Source organism: Myotis lucifugus, unplaced genomic scaffold, assembly GCF_000147115.1.
Source record: "Myotis lucifugus unplaced genomic scaffold, Myoluc2.0 scaffold_331, whole genome shotgun sequence".
NCBI lineage: Eukaryota > Metazoa > Chordata > Mammalia > Chiroptera > Vespertilionidae > Myotis > Myotis lucifugus.
The window spans coordinates 185,457-200,237 of NW_005871379.1; the positions used below are offsets into that span (position 1 = coordinate 185,457).

Sequence of the window (14,781 nt, forward strand, 5' to 3'; positions counted from 1 at the left end):
ACACACACACACACACACACACACACACACACACACAGCAAACAGATGCTGACAAGGAGACCAAAAGCTATAAAAATAGTAAATGGTAAATTTTAGAAATTATAATTATAAGGAAATAGAGGAACTCACTACAGAACCTCTGCTATTAATGATGTTGGAATTCTATGGGGAGGGCAAAGTAGGTTTACAGTTGGAAGTACATGAAACACAGAGTCTATTCTTATATTTTTATTAAGTGTATTATTTTCCATATGAACAACTGCAAACCTACTTTGCCCACCCCCTGTAGTGTGTGTCTGTGCCCATATGTATGTATGTGCATGTATGTACATGACAGAGAGAGAGAGAGAGACTGCATAGATATTGGCTGCTGCAGAAACTCTCCACAAAGTTTACAGGGAGAGGTAATCATAGTCAGAGCAACAAAATTAGAAGTGTTGTTAAAAACTTTTTATTTCTGTGTTAATGGAGTTTAAGCTGATTCCATAATGTTTTAATGTGAATGAGATGTGAATGATCAATAGCAGCCAGATCAACAAATTTAAAAGTGCTTTCACAGTAATCATCTCTAGCAATTTTATAAAATACAGACATGGAATCCTGTGCTATCATTTTGTGAGACCCTTCATCACAGCATCCTTGAGTGGAATATGCTGCCCACACACCTTTTTCCAGTTTGTCATCTATGCAAACAAGGGCAGGTGGTGCTCTAACAAGGACTTAGAAATGAAAAACTATGTGCAAGGACAGTGAAGATTCGTGTTGAATGTTTTAGGGAAAAAAGTTTGGTCAATTGGAGCCAACCATTAAAAAAGCTGAATTCTAGGATATACCCAGCAGCAAATTAAAAATTACAATCATTATTTTGTTCCAATTCTATATCAGGTGGTTATCTGGGTATAGATTCTGGTATCTCTTCTATACATCATAGAGTATGTTTTCCCCTGAAGCTTGAAAAGGTAAAATGAGATTAAGTTTTAAAATGATGGTGTATTGCTGTCAACTTTGTTTTTCATAATATCCTGCATCAGTATAATCTTAGTTTATGTAATTAATTTCTTTTTAGCTTGGCAATTTATTTCATAATATTAAGGTACATCCTATATATTTCATTGTGTAACTTAGATACTGAAAACTTTGTCAGTTACCTGCCACAGTAAAATTCCATGTAACTTGCCCTCACAATTCTCTTTCCAGGATAATCAAGACATAGACAAAAGGGTGAGTACCACCCAGCCCAGTAGCAAGGGCATGCAACTTCTACTTTGTAGCAAGTGACACAATGCTAAAATGAACCTTTTTTTCTTATTCAGTTTTTATTTGACTACTCCAGAACTCGGGAGCCAACACAGCCAGTTAAAACTGGGGTCAGTATTGTATTGTAATCATCTTTGTAAAAGTCCCTCCCCTCTGCATGCCTTTATTCCTTCCTAATTAATACGTGCAGATCAGCCGAAGGTCTTAGACTCTCTCTGTGTAACAGCTTCCCAGATGCCTTTCCCCAGGCCGGTAGGGACTACCTGTCTCCCTCCCTAGGTTGGAGTGGGAGGAGGCTGACAGATCTAAAAAGACAGAGAATAACTTATAGAAAAGGAAAAATAAGAAATAACTCTCATTATGCACTTAAACAGATGTACAAAAACTGACAAGTGGAACTCTATTATATTGTTCCATATTACCCTCTGTTCTTAAATTATGAAAAGTGTTTTGTGAAGTGTAAAGCACCATACCCCCCAATAGTGGTCCATGGCTGTTCTTATTTCATAACTGTCACAATATGTGGGTGCTATTCCAATAATAAACATCCCCTCTAACTTTATTAGCATAAACTTGAGTTACCCTCAGGTACAGGTTGTGTAAGTGAATTTCTGCAGGGTATGATTTGAGAATTACTAGAATCATAGAATAAAATTAATTCAGGTGCCCTGACACAACTGAAATTTGACCATTAGAAAGTCACTTGTTTATGTAAGCAAGGCTTTCCAAGTCTTCAAGAAGACCCTTAAAAGACCCAGCAAAGTACTTTTCCCCCTAAGAGGCAAAGAGTCATGCGTAGTACAGGTTTGGGAATGGGAATCAAGGTATGATGGGGATTTTCTCAAGAAAGGCCATGGGCACTGCAGGGGGCAATGGAAGGGGAAGGATAAACATGGTCCGTGACACAAATTAACCTTTACTCTGAGTCAGACTTCTCAGGAGGACTCAGAAAGACTAGATAAGACACAGGTGTGTGTCTGAGTGCCCGCGGGCAGTCACAGACAAGAAGTCTGGGGAAATAACTGCATCGGGGAGAGAGGGTCAGGGAGCAGCCCTCCCAGTTGGTCCCTTAGATTAGGAGAGCGCACCTGGAGGGCAGAAGGATCTGCGTGGAGATGCTTCTTTGGAACAATGCACTCCACCCCAGAAGCTCGGAAAACTTGGGGTCAATGCAGATAAAAGTCTGGTTTATCCTAAGGGAATATTTTGAAGTGATGTGTTGGAATTGAAACCTGCTCTCCAAGCAGGCGAGTCTTTATTGAAAACATAAAATTTCAAGCTCAGGCTCGGAAATGATATTACTCTGAAAATTAAACCCATTTGTAAGGGAGTGAGTGGAAAGGATGCGAAGAACGCTGAGCTCTGGCTCCGCTGCCTGCAGCCTCACAGCGCCCATCTGTTGCAGTTTTCTCCGGCGCGCCCTGTCACGCGGCTGGCCGCCAAGCTCGCCAATGGGAAGATGAAGAGATTTCTACAGCGCGTATGTGCTTTTTTTTCTTCCGCCATATTTCATGCCGGTAAAGGTACATTAATCAGGGTATATGCGTGTCTTCGCCTTGGAACTCACTTGCATTCTCTCCTTAAATCTGTGTCTCCCTGCGGCAGGGAGCTCTGGCCCATTGACCTTACACAAGTTACTTAACCTCCCCCAGCCACAGTCTCCTCCACTGGCGACGTCCACTGGCCCCTCATGGCTCCGTCCTCTCCTGCTGAACTCTTCATCCACATTTTTGTTGTTGTTGAAATTGTTGTTGTTATTGTTAATCCTCACCGGAGGCTTTTTAGAGAGAGTGGAAGGGAGGGGGAGAGACAAACATTCATGCAAGAGAGACACATTGATTGGTTGCCTCCCCCATGAGCCCCTCATCAGGGCCAGAGATTGAGCCTGCAACCGAGGTATGTGCCCTTGATTGGAACCGAACGGGCCCTTCAGTGGCCAGCCTGCACTCTATCCACTGAGCCAAACTGGCCAGGGCTTCATCCACATTTTTTTCCCGTTTGTTTTAGCTTTTGTGTTGTCGGCCTCTTTTCCTGTCCCTTCTTCTTTCTCTTGACATGAACATTTGCCTTGGTGGCCCTCTGCTTTCCATTGCCCCACCTGTCCTTTTGTCCATACCTCAGAGCTTTGTTTTTGTTTTCTTAAGAAAAAAAATTAAGGCCCTAGCTGATTTGGCTCAATGGATAGAGCCTCAGCCTGCGGACTGAAGGGTCCCGGGTTCGATTCCGGCCAAGGGCACATGCTTGGGTTGCAGGCTCGATCCCTAATAGGGGGCGTGCAGGAGTCAGCCAATCAATGATTCTCACTCATCATTGATGTTTCTATCTCTCTCTCCCTCTCCCTTCCTCTCTGAAATCACTAAAATATATTTTTAAAAATTAAGTTTAGAAATTGCCAGTTTCAGTAATAGCTGAACCTCAAAATCTTCATCAAGGTTTGTTGCATGGTAGCAAAAAGAAAACTTCTTTTGAACACTGTGAGCCCAAGTCAGGTGACCAATGCAACCAGTATGCCCGGGACTTTCCTGGTTTTAGCTCTGAAAATCCCAAGACCCCCAGGAAACTGCTCAGTTCCTGAGAAATCTGTTGATCACCCCAAGCACAGGGAGCAGTTTTTCTGATCTGATCGCACGCAGCTCTCCAGGCTGGGTCTTGCCTCCAGTGGTATGCCAGATTCACGGGCAAAGACAAGCTGAAGAAGCTGAAATGCCTTATCTGGGACATGTGTCTAAACCAGGGGTCAGTTTCAAGTTGAGGCTGTGGAGAAGAGCAAGCAAATATAACCTTGTCCAGGACACAAATGGTAACTCAATCAAGAAAGCATGCTTGCTTTCCGGAACAGGAAATTGAAATTGGCCACACAGCTGTGCCCTTGAACAGGAAGGTGCAGAATCCCAGCAGAATAACAGCTGGCCTCTCGGATGTGGTTCCTGTGAAGTTAACCTGTGTCTTTTCCTTCACAGGATCCGGGGGCTGTGGCACTTGACTTTACCAAGAAGGTATGTAAACCTTGTGGAGAACACAACCTCCCAAGAAAGATCTGCGAGAGGACAGGGAAGCACTTGGAGTTGGGCCACCTTGACAGTCCTCTGGCTGTGAATATCTCATCTCCAGGCTTGTGGCTGAGTCACCTGGGGCCATCTGTCCTGGAATTGGCTTTCTCTGGCTCAGGGCCCACATGCCAGTTGTACCAACTTGGAGAGGTACTGCAAGTGGCACGGACCCTATATACCTGTACTTCTCCACATTGACAGTGCATTAAAGATATCTGGGGACCTTGTTAAAGTCTGGAGATTCAGTCGGGGCCTGTGAATGTGCATTTCTGACAAGTTCTCAAGTGTTATTGATGCTTTGGGACTGGGGACCATGCTTTGAAAACTGCTGTCATAGACATCTTTGAGAGGCCTTGGGCACAACATGGTTGCATAATGGTTTGTGTTTTTATGTTGCAGGATCACGCTGCTACCTGGAGAAGACCATTTTTTCTATTCAGGGTATAACATGTTTTCTCTGTTTTTAACCCTGATTCCCTCCTGCTGAATGAGCAGAGCGGGCCCCACGATGAACTGGTGAACAATTGTGTGGACTCTCTAACTCGTTAGTTAGGGAGTGACTCTCAAAGTTTTCCCCTACAAAGTCAATGCTTGTAAAGGAAAGGGTCCATCAGGACACAGGCTGAGAGCACCAGGGAACACAGGGGTGGGAAGTGGGAGTTCTAGTGATGGACAGACACGAGGACCAACCAGAGTTTGAGTCTGTGTTTCTGAACATGAAGGTCTGGATACCTAGCCCCAAAACACACTGGCAAGAGGAGTCTAGTGCCATCCTTTCCTCCTTCCCAGGGGACTTGAGCATCTTGCAAAGATCATGGAGCCAGAGAGTTATCTCTTAGTATTTGATCTGCCAATCACTCACTTTGTTTCAACCCCTAAATATTCAATGTTTGCATCAGAAAAATGTGCAAATCAGCCAGACTTGTACCCCTCAAACTGCATTCTGTGGGCCATTGGTGCTAAGACTATGTGAAGATCAAATCGGATTAGAAAACACTGCACCCAACCTTCCTGAAGGTTTACAATGCACACTAATGTGTCTGGCAGAAAACAACCTGTTTAACTTGACTTTATCATATGTTGTTTCCCAAACTGTTTTGTCTATGGAAATGCTTCTCACCCCCATGCCACCCCACATACACCCTTTTAATCTGCATGACCTATTAGTAGTTGTTCTCTGGAAAGGACTTTATGAAACAGTGGGTCTCCATGATGTCTTTAGGGTGAGAAGTCCTGTGACAAATAGCTTCAGGACTGTCCTGCCATAGAAACAGAGGCTAAGGGGTAGAGTGCAGGAGGGGGGACAGTGTCTGGGCTAGAGTAGTGGAGTGCAGATAGTGTCTAAGCAGCTAGGGTCTTGAAGCCCTGCCATAGAGGACCTACAGACTGAGACGGGGCTAAGGCTCACCTAGTGAGCCCCCCAGGAGGCTGCTGACACCTTAGTTAGGAGAAGAAGGCCTTAGGGCTCATGAAGAAAGAATCTGAAACCAAGAAACAGGTTCCAGGCAGTTTTGTTCCAATGTTTCTCAGTTGCTCCTTTTTTTTTTTTTTCAGCCAAGGAATGGAAGAAACACTGAACACCCAGTAGGATAGACCAAGGTCAGTCCATTACAGCTTTTTACCTCCAAGGAAATGTTATGAGTCTGACAGGGGGTAGGGAGAGGCAGCCAGAGGGGTGATAGTTCAAAGAAAGGAGAGCCACGTGGAACTCTTGAGGACCTTCTGCCCCATCCCCCTTCCTGCTCGCAGCCCCACAGAGTCCCATTCCAGCCGGCCCTGGGCAAACATTGCAGCCTTCACTTCATGCCCCCCACTGGGGATGTGCCCGCAACCAAGGTACATGCCCTTGACAGGAATCGAACCTGGGACCCTTGAGTCTGCAGGCCAACGCTCTATCCACTGAGCCAAACCGGTTCTGGCATATGTGGAACTCTTGAGGACCTTCTGCCCCATCCCCTTCCTGCTCTCAGCCCCACAGAGTCCCATTCCAGCTGGCCCTGGGCAAACATTGCAGCCTTCACTTCATGCTGGCTCTTTGCAAGGGAGCTGTCTTCAGCTGTGCCTATGAGGGGCTGGAAGCTCCACTTGGCCCATCTGATTCTCTGTGAATTCTCACCTGGCTCTTCTAATGATGAAAAAAACTACCCTGGGATGCTTGGGGCAGGGCATAAGCTCCCTATAGTGGGAACATTCCAGAGTACAGCCAGACAAGGCCATTCCTTCCATTCAATGATGCTCTGAGACCGGAGTTTCAATCTGGGGAGATTCCTGGTCTTCGGCCTGTGGAAGCAGACATCCCTGTACAAGGGCAGCTCTAGGTCTCCTCTGCCTCTCGTGATGATGTGGTCCCAGGGCCATGAGGCCACTGTCCTGCGGAGGCTGTGCATCTTCCCACCTGGAACCTGATCCTGACCTGCTGGCCGTGGTCAGGGCCCCAGTAGGCCCAGGGGCCTGAGAAAGCTGCCCAGATGCTGGGTAACAGCTGCCCAGGTGAAAAGGGGAAGGTGTCCCCTAGGGCCACAGCACTCACACAGGCCTAATGGTCTAATTAGATACAGCACAGACCTTATAAGTATCGACTAAGGGCATTTATGACGTCAAATTGAGATATAATTTTAAAATATGCTATATAATAACATGCCCATGGTCTCATCTCAATTCTGAGAATGATTTCATCTGAGTTGTATGTTTTCTTTCTTTCTTTTTTTCCCCAGAGTTCAGTGGCAAAGGGAAGCTGGATCAGATAAGACAACCCAGCAATTATTTGGGGCAAATGTCAAATTTCTTCCTATGAACAATATGTAAAGATAATTCTCTTGCTCTATATTCACTGAAATATTCAGTTGTAAAAGAATAAAGTAGCATTGACACATTTTCATTTCTTGTTGGAAAATCTTGGGGGAAGGATCAGTGTATATTTAAAATAATGGGATTTTTCTTTTTTTAAAGTACTTTTTGGGGTATCATTTTAGCATGCCCCAACTATCTTGTTATTATTGAGAACTGAGCACACAAGCTTGAGAGAGATGGGCTGCTTTCAAATCCTTACTCCACTTTGTAGCTGGGGTACCTTGTGCAGGTCACTTCCTACCCCTGTGCCTCAGGCTCCGGTAAAATGGGTTTGGTAATAATAGCACCTACACATAGTTTGTGTGATGATTGAAGAGCTGGTCCATGTAGAGGGCTTAGCATGGAGGTACATAGTGAGCATTCAATTGTGTTGACTCTAATTATACTTCAAAGATGATTTTCATCACACAAATGGTATCAAAGGGACTTGCCCTAATGAGAGCTACTTCTAATTGCTGACCAGGGGCCAAAGGTCACAGCATTAAGTTAATGCATAACAACTCCAAACTCCTTAAGGAATCAGAAGGCCCAGGCCGTTACCTTCTCACGCTCCTCTCTATAAATAGTATTTGATTTCCAGACTCCTCAAGATCATCTGAAGGAATAGACAGTGATGCAGAAGACAGGCACACAATGCAATGAGGGGCCCTAATGATACATGCATGTAACAGTCTTTTAAGGCACTAAAGTGGGTGCTTTTATTAATCTTCACAGTCCTGCAAAGTAGTATATTAGAGTAATGCTAGTTGCTACAACAGATAAACCTCAGAATCTTGGTGGCTTGGCCTACTATAATTTTTCCCCCCAAAATGGAGTGAAAAATTGAATGAATGTTCTGGATATATGTTTCATGATTATATCATTCAGGTAGAAAATATATTTGCCTAATACAATAGTAAAATAAACATTTTTCTAATCTTTTCCCTGATGAATCGATGGAAATATAATAATACATCTTGTTTAAAAGCTTTATTGAATTTTACATAACTCTACAAATATTTATTCAGTTGGGTCTTAAAATAGCTAATGCTTTATACTGTTCAGCAATGAAATATTTATAGGAAAACTGCTTTTTACACATTTAATAGTTATATTCTAAGACTTGGCCCCAATACTTCCTCATGTATAAAGAAGTTTGATGCCCTCTTGTGAACACTTCACCATTCCTTTTTGCTTCATTATTTTTTATTAAGGCACCTACAAATTGGTAATACTTTTTTGGTTAGATTTTCACCATTTATCTAAAATACTAGCGGCCCAGTGCACAAAATTCATGCACTCAGGGGGTTCCCTCAGCCCAACCTGCACCCTCTCACAGTCAGGAAGTCCTCGTGGGATGTCTGGCAGTTGGACATCCTTAGTGCTGCTGTGGAGGCAGGAGAGGCTCTGCCATCACTACACTCACCAGCTGTGAGCCTGGCTCAGGGTTCCTGACTGACCTGTGCTCCCTCTGTGGGAGCGCACTGACCACCAGGGGGCAGCTCCTGCATTGAGCGTCTGCCCCCTGGTGGTCAGTGCACATCATAGCAACCAGTTGTTCCGCCATTCCATTGACTTGCATATTAGCTTTTTATTATATAGGATAAGCTCCTTAAGGAGAGAACAGGCATGGAAAATTATGTATTTTCATATTGACCAAGAAACAAAAGCTTTATAGAGGACAAATTATAACACATGCCACTGAATCAGTAGGAGGCAAGCAGAAACCTGAGGCGGGAGATGATGTTGATTTCATCAACTTTCACATCAGATTAAAGTACATGCTATCATATTTTGCTAAGTACTTATAAAGAAATGACATTTCTATGAACCAACCACTTATAACTCTCTGATATGATAAATGGAATATCATGCCTCCCCTTTCTTTCATTTCTACAAAGAAAATACTTTTTCTGAGGTGTATTATTAAAATAATGTTAATCCTGAATCTCAGCCTACATAAAGGCCAAATAGTTGTCTTTCTAGGAAAAGAAGATTGCTACAAGTTTGAAAGATTCGTTTTATAGATTAATTTTATAGATCAGATATGCAATAACAAGTAGTTTGGGCTTAAGTTTTAGAGTTACTTTAACCCATGCTTTAAACTTTATCTATAGCATTATAAACTACCCTACAATGTTGATTTAATTAAAGTAATTCTGTTCATGAAATACATTTATTTTCATAGGGATTGGCTAATGTTTTACTGTAACTCTTCATTACATACATCTCAAAAGTTTTACTGACTGAAAGCTTCATAACCTGTCACAAATGTTATGTAGAGGCTCTTAAAATGTAATTTAAATTTTAGACATTATGTTTAGAGTATTCAAACTTAATTTTAGTGACCCAGTTGATAATATCTATAAATTTTAAACTCTTAGAAATCAAAACAAAACATGCTAGATTAAATGTTTAAAAGTTACATTACTATGCTATATAAATGTGAATGCTTATATATATGGAATTTCATTTTTATGATGTTTGTATTAATAGGGGTGATTAATGCCACTATAAAAGCCCTAAAAGTTCCATGCCTAGCGTAGAAGCCACATTTCTTTTCTCCCTTTCTTTCTTTTTTCTTTCTTTTTTTTTTTTTTGAATGAAAACCCTGAATTTAATGTGATATTAGGGAGTCCCATCTCTCACTTTCTACCACTCACTCTTCGGACCTGTTGTGAGTTGGGTGAAGGCTGCCCCAGTCAGTTTCCTGGGTTTGTTTCTGAATCTCCTTTTCTCCTATTCGTAGAGTGCCTGCTTGCACTCCTGTAGGTTTTCCTGCTGGGCCCAGGAGGACCTGGCAAATGTTATGGCTATAGGCTGAGGGCTCCCCAGGCCAGGGATGGGGAACTGAGGTGATGCAGTGTCAGAGGGCTTGTGCAATCATCATAAACGCCCACCAAATGCCTACTTTGCAAGTGAGGCACTGTGGTAGGACCTTGGGGGCAGAGGCCAGGGAAGGGACTGGGTCCCCTCAAGGATGTCTTCAGGTATGAAAGCTACGACTCCCTCAAGTATATTGGTGAAGGTCAAGTCTACACAACCAGTCCTGGCTGACTGGGGCCGCAGTCTAGGGTGTCTTTGTCGCTTCAGGAACTCTGTTCTGAATGCTAGAGTGAGTCGTGTCCCCATCTGGCCCAATTCTTTGGCCACTAGCTGTTGTACATGGAAGGAACTCCTCATTCCCCTCCCCCAGCTGGTGATGAGCAGGACACAGCCATTTGATACACCATGAAAGGCATGAATAGTGACCACAGCAGTTCTGAGACCCAGTAGGCATGTGACACCTTCACAGAGACTAGAGCAGGGGTGAGGAAACTTTTTGACTCGAGGGCCACAATGGGTTCTTAAACTGGACCGGAGGGCCGGAACAAAAGCATGGATGGTATTGTACACGGAAGGAACTCCTCATTCCCTTCCCCCAGCTGGTGATGAGCAGGACACAGCCACTTGATACACCATGAAAGGCACGAATAGTGACCACAGCAGTTCTAAGACCCAGTAGGCATGTGTCACCTTCACAGAGACTAGAGTCTCTGGACTCCAAGGGTAAGAGGCTATGCAACATCCTGGATAGAAAATGGCCAGGAAGGTGCTATAGCTGGGGAGCAGGTTGACTATGTTGTGGTTGAAAGGTGTCAGGTAGTTGGGAATGAGGACCCTGAGACGGTGATCCCTGAGTCTGCAGTCCTGCTGGCCAGCCCCAGCACCGGACGTTCGGCACCACCAACCTGCGAACAACGCTGCCAGCAGTGCACCGCTGAATTGGAAGGCGCAGGTGCAGGACAAGGAGGCTGAACCCGGGCACGTAGAGTAGCAGCGCGAGGATGGGCTCCGGAACCACCAGGGGAGGCTCCATGGAGGTTGCTACAGGAGCTCCTAGGGGCCACATTTCCAAAGAGTGACACACTTGCCACAGGTCAATCCATTCAGCTCTCACATGGTCCACTGCACGTGCTCCTAGTTGTTTAGTCCAGAGTCCAAGTTCCTTTCTACATTGTAGGCTCTGCCCAGGATGGGCTCAGTGAGCCTCCCCACCCTCTCTAGACACTGATTGGACTGGGAAAGAGAAGATGCTGTCAGGAGCGAGGCTTTTATGGGCCAGGCCTTTCCTTTTAGTAGAACTCAGTCTCATGACCATGTCTGACTGGAAAGGAGGCTGGAAATGTCCCTTTGCTGTGTGGCCTGGAGGAAGAGAGGCAGATTTGGTGAATAGCTAGTCACTATCTACTGTAGTGTAAGTATGATCCTTAGGGAGCAAGAAAACTGACACTCAAAGAAATCAAATACTTGCCCAAGGTCTTTCACTAAATGACAGGGTCACAATTCAAACCCTGGGGCAACTGACCCCAATATCTGTGGCTCTTCACCAGCACCAGCTGTCTCCCAGGGGCAGTTAGCCTGTGGCTGGGGGCAGCAGCGGAATGGGATAAGGGTACACTGTTGAACTGTACGTGAAGTCACAAAGCTACAAGCCCTGCTGCCTGAGGTAGAGATGATGTACCCAGTGCCAGGTCAGAGGGAAGCAAGAGTTCACCCCAACCAAGCAATGCGGGGCAGCGCCTGATCAGGAGCTAAAGAGGCATCTGGATGAATTGGGGGAAGGTAAGCAGGGACCCTCCCCCACCTCTGCTTGGGTTCAGGTTCTTTTCCAATTCAATATGTTTAGACACTCTGGTTTTCTTAGTCTTTATGAAGGTATTTACTAGTATCTTGTATATCTCACTACCTGAAAGAACAAATATGCCTGGACCAAACAAACCACCTTGAAGAGCTGGAAAAATTCCACTTTGGACAATTTTATTTTTTGCTCAATTCTCTGATCTCTTTGCTGACTCCTGGTATTTCAGCTTAATATTAAACCATCAATTTGCTTCAAGAGATTAAGTCACAATCAATAGAAACCCTGAAAGAACAGGCAGTAGGACTTACTTTATTTAAACACTTTGTCTTCCAGAACTTGGTGAAATGGACGTAGGGAATTGCTGTAATAAAGCAGAGCCCAGGAGAAGAGACATTCACTGCATGGCAGCTGCAAGGATGCTGGGCACTGGGCAGCTGGGCAGTAGACTGGGAGGCTAAAGCAAACAGCAGTTAGCATAAAAGTGCAAAAAGAAACATTGGAAGGCCAATGGACTTTGAAATTCAGCAGGGCTGAAAATCAGCATAAAATTGCCCTGTCGTGGGCTCAGTGGCTCAAGGCAATTTCCTAACCTGATAATCCTTACATTGTTTACCAAACTTTACCTTTGATCTGCCTGTATGCATTGCTAAAGGGCAAATGTGTATTCAAGTAAATAAAAAGTGGACCAGGCCAAAGGTGGGTGTATCTCTTCAAGAAAGAGGCTCCATCCAGCCCCCAATGTCTTCTAAATTCCTGTTTCTTGTGTAGTATCTTCATTTGTGCTTTGGTCCCTCCTTCAGATCCTGAATCTAGCCGTGAAGGTTGTGGCACAGACTCAGAAGAAAATGTAGCCAAGGGAAGAGTTACCATTTATAACTATTCCCTAGGGAAAAGTCACCATGACCTCAAGTAGGTAAAGAAGAGCGAGGAGCATTTGTGGGAAGAAAAGCCACAGAAGAGTAATTTTATCCTTGATTGTCACTTAAGCAATGGACAGCATTGCAAAATGTATCTTTTTATCAGGGGATAAGGTCCCTTCCCACTCAGCAAGAAAACAGATATTTGGTAATGGGACTTGTATTACTTGGAGTCCCGATGTGAATGACCCAGGCCAGTAGAGCACCTCTATTCTTTGAGCTGTGCAGAAGGAAAGGACCTTGGAAATCGTTGCTTCACTATACCCCACATTATTAAATCTGGGTTGCCCCTAATCTGTGCTCCAGCACAATGTTTTAAGTCCTAGGCCTGGAAATAGCAAACATTGCTTCCCTCCCTTGGGGAGAAATCAACAACAGGACAACAATTGGGATGTAGTTCATACCTGGGTGGCCCTGTCTCACCACAGTCTGCTGCCTTAGATTTAGAAGAAGAGGGGAAGAGTTCTTGGAGGGCAACCATGACTAACAGAATTCAACGTTGAGGAACAGGAAGGGATCCTTCAGCAAAGTGCTAATGCTGTGATATGCTAGGGGGTGGAGTTGGGAGAGGCTGCTCAGTGTCTAGCAGACCAGGTATTCCAGGACACCTTGAAGAGAGAGTCTCCTCACTGCCTTAAATATTCCAGGCCAATTGTCCTCCATCCTCCCCTAAAACTCCACATTTCTTGATGGCTCCTTTCTTCTGGCTAAGTCATCCTACCCTTCCTCAGTGTTCTCATCTACAGACATCCTGGCTGCACTTCCTCTTCCCTCAAGGGATTTCATAATTTGTTCATGGCCCTCCTCTCCACCTCATGTCTTGTGTCATTCAGGTTGGCATTAAAGCCCCTGTGGACATCTGTTTGACACTCTGGGCTTGGAGTTCTTGACCTCCTCATTGACAGCTTTTCATCTCTTCACTCTGGCTGCCCACTGGTTCTCTCCCCAACCTCACTGCAAGTTCCTTAGGTGGAGGATGCTGGTATCATTAATAACTTTAGAGATTGTAATTATATTAAATGAAAGGTTGTCATGCTTGATCATGACTGAGAATGTTAGATCTCTGTGTGGGTCTTTTACAAGAAAACATCTAATGATCACGGAGAGGCAGAAGAAGGGACTGATTTGAAATGTGATAAGAAGTAATTACTGACAATTTCATGGTGGCCAGTCCTCTGGGTTCTTTTCTGTGACCTGGGATCTAAAATTGGTAATCAAGTCAAATACAAGCAAACAAACACTACCATCCTCCTCCCCCAAATACAGATCAAGGACCATTTTCTTTCTATTTAAGCTTAATCAGACAAAACCACTATGGACAAGCCTGAAATCTGACAGAATCAGACTTATTGACCTGATGCCATGAGGGAGGCACTCCAAAAGAGCCATGAATTGCTTCTCAGTAAAAGGGGAGACTTGTAAGGTCAAGCTCCGGCTGAAGGATCAAGGAAAGTCCAAAGGCAGAATTATGAAAAGTGGGGACTAACTAGGGTTTGGGTGGCATAATGAGCAAGGGTGGCTCAGCATTTGGGAATCCCTAGTAAAAGATGGGTGAGATAAAGCAGGTCTGGGGGCATCACTGGTAAGAAAGCAGTGGTCATTCAAAGTGGGCATTGTTATGGCATTTCACAGCTGCAGCCAGACCTTGGGAAAAAGGCTGTTCTCTGTGAATTTCACATTTGGCTTTATCTGAATCTGTCCTCCCAGCCTGGGTAACAGCAGGGCTGCTTTTGTTCTTTTTCAATCCAAGCTTATTTTCACTCTTTCAGTCCCAAACAAGTTTTAGCTCTTTCTGTTAACTGGATTTAGCCAAGTTTAAATATTCCCTCTTAAATCATACTAAATCTAATGTCCACATTTCCCTCTCCTGAAGTGACCATCAACCACATGCAGGAGCAAAATCCTGCAAAGATTAAGGTGGCATGTACAGGACAACTGTAGGGTGGTTCATTAAACAATTAGAACCAAATAAAATACAAATAAAGTCAGAGGTGACTTATTCCCAGCAGAAGTGGGGTGAGCATCTGCTTGCTGTGGCATGATCAGCTTCATGTGACTGGTATTGAGGAATTGTTTTCTCTACTAAGGCCCTAAAGCATTCACT

General features: G+C 44.3%; 1 non-coding gene and 1 pseudogene across 1 annotated transcript; one reads left to right on the forward strand and one right to left on the reverse strand.

Annotated features, from left to right (window-relative positions):
* Positions 1–1,312: 1,312 nt before the first annotated feature.
* On the forward strand, positions 1,313–7,164 carry LOC106699178. Its single transcript, XR_002832156.1, has 6 exons — positions 1,313–1,367; positions 2,663–2,737; positions 4,218–4,253; positions 4,707–4,748; positions 5,862–5,906; positions 7,022–7,164. It is a non-coding gene; the product is annotated as an uncharacterized LOC106699178 (transcript).
* Positions 7,165–9,788: 2,624 nt separating this feature from the next.
* On the reverse strand, positions 9,789–10,995 carry LOC111828328 (annotated as a pseudogene).
* Between the last annotated feature and the right edge of the window lie 3,786 nt (positions 10,996–14,781).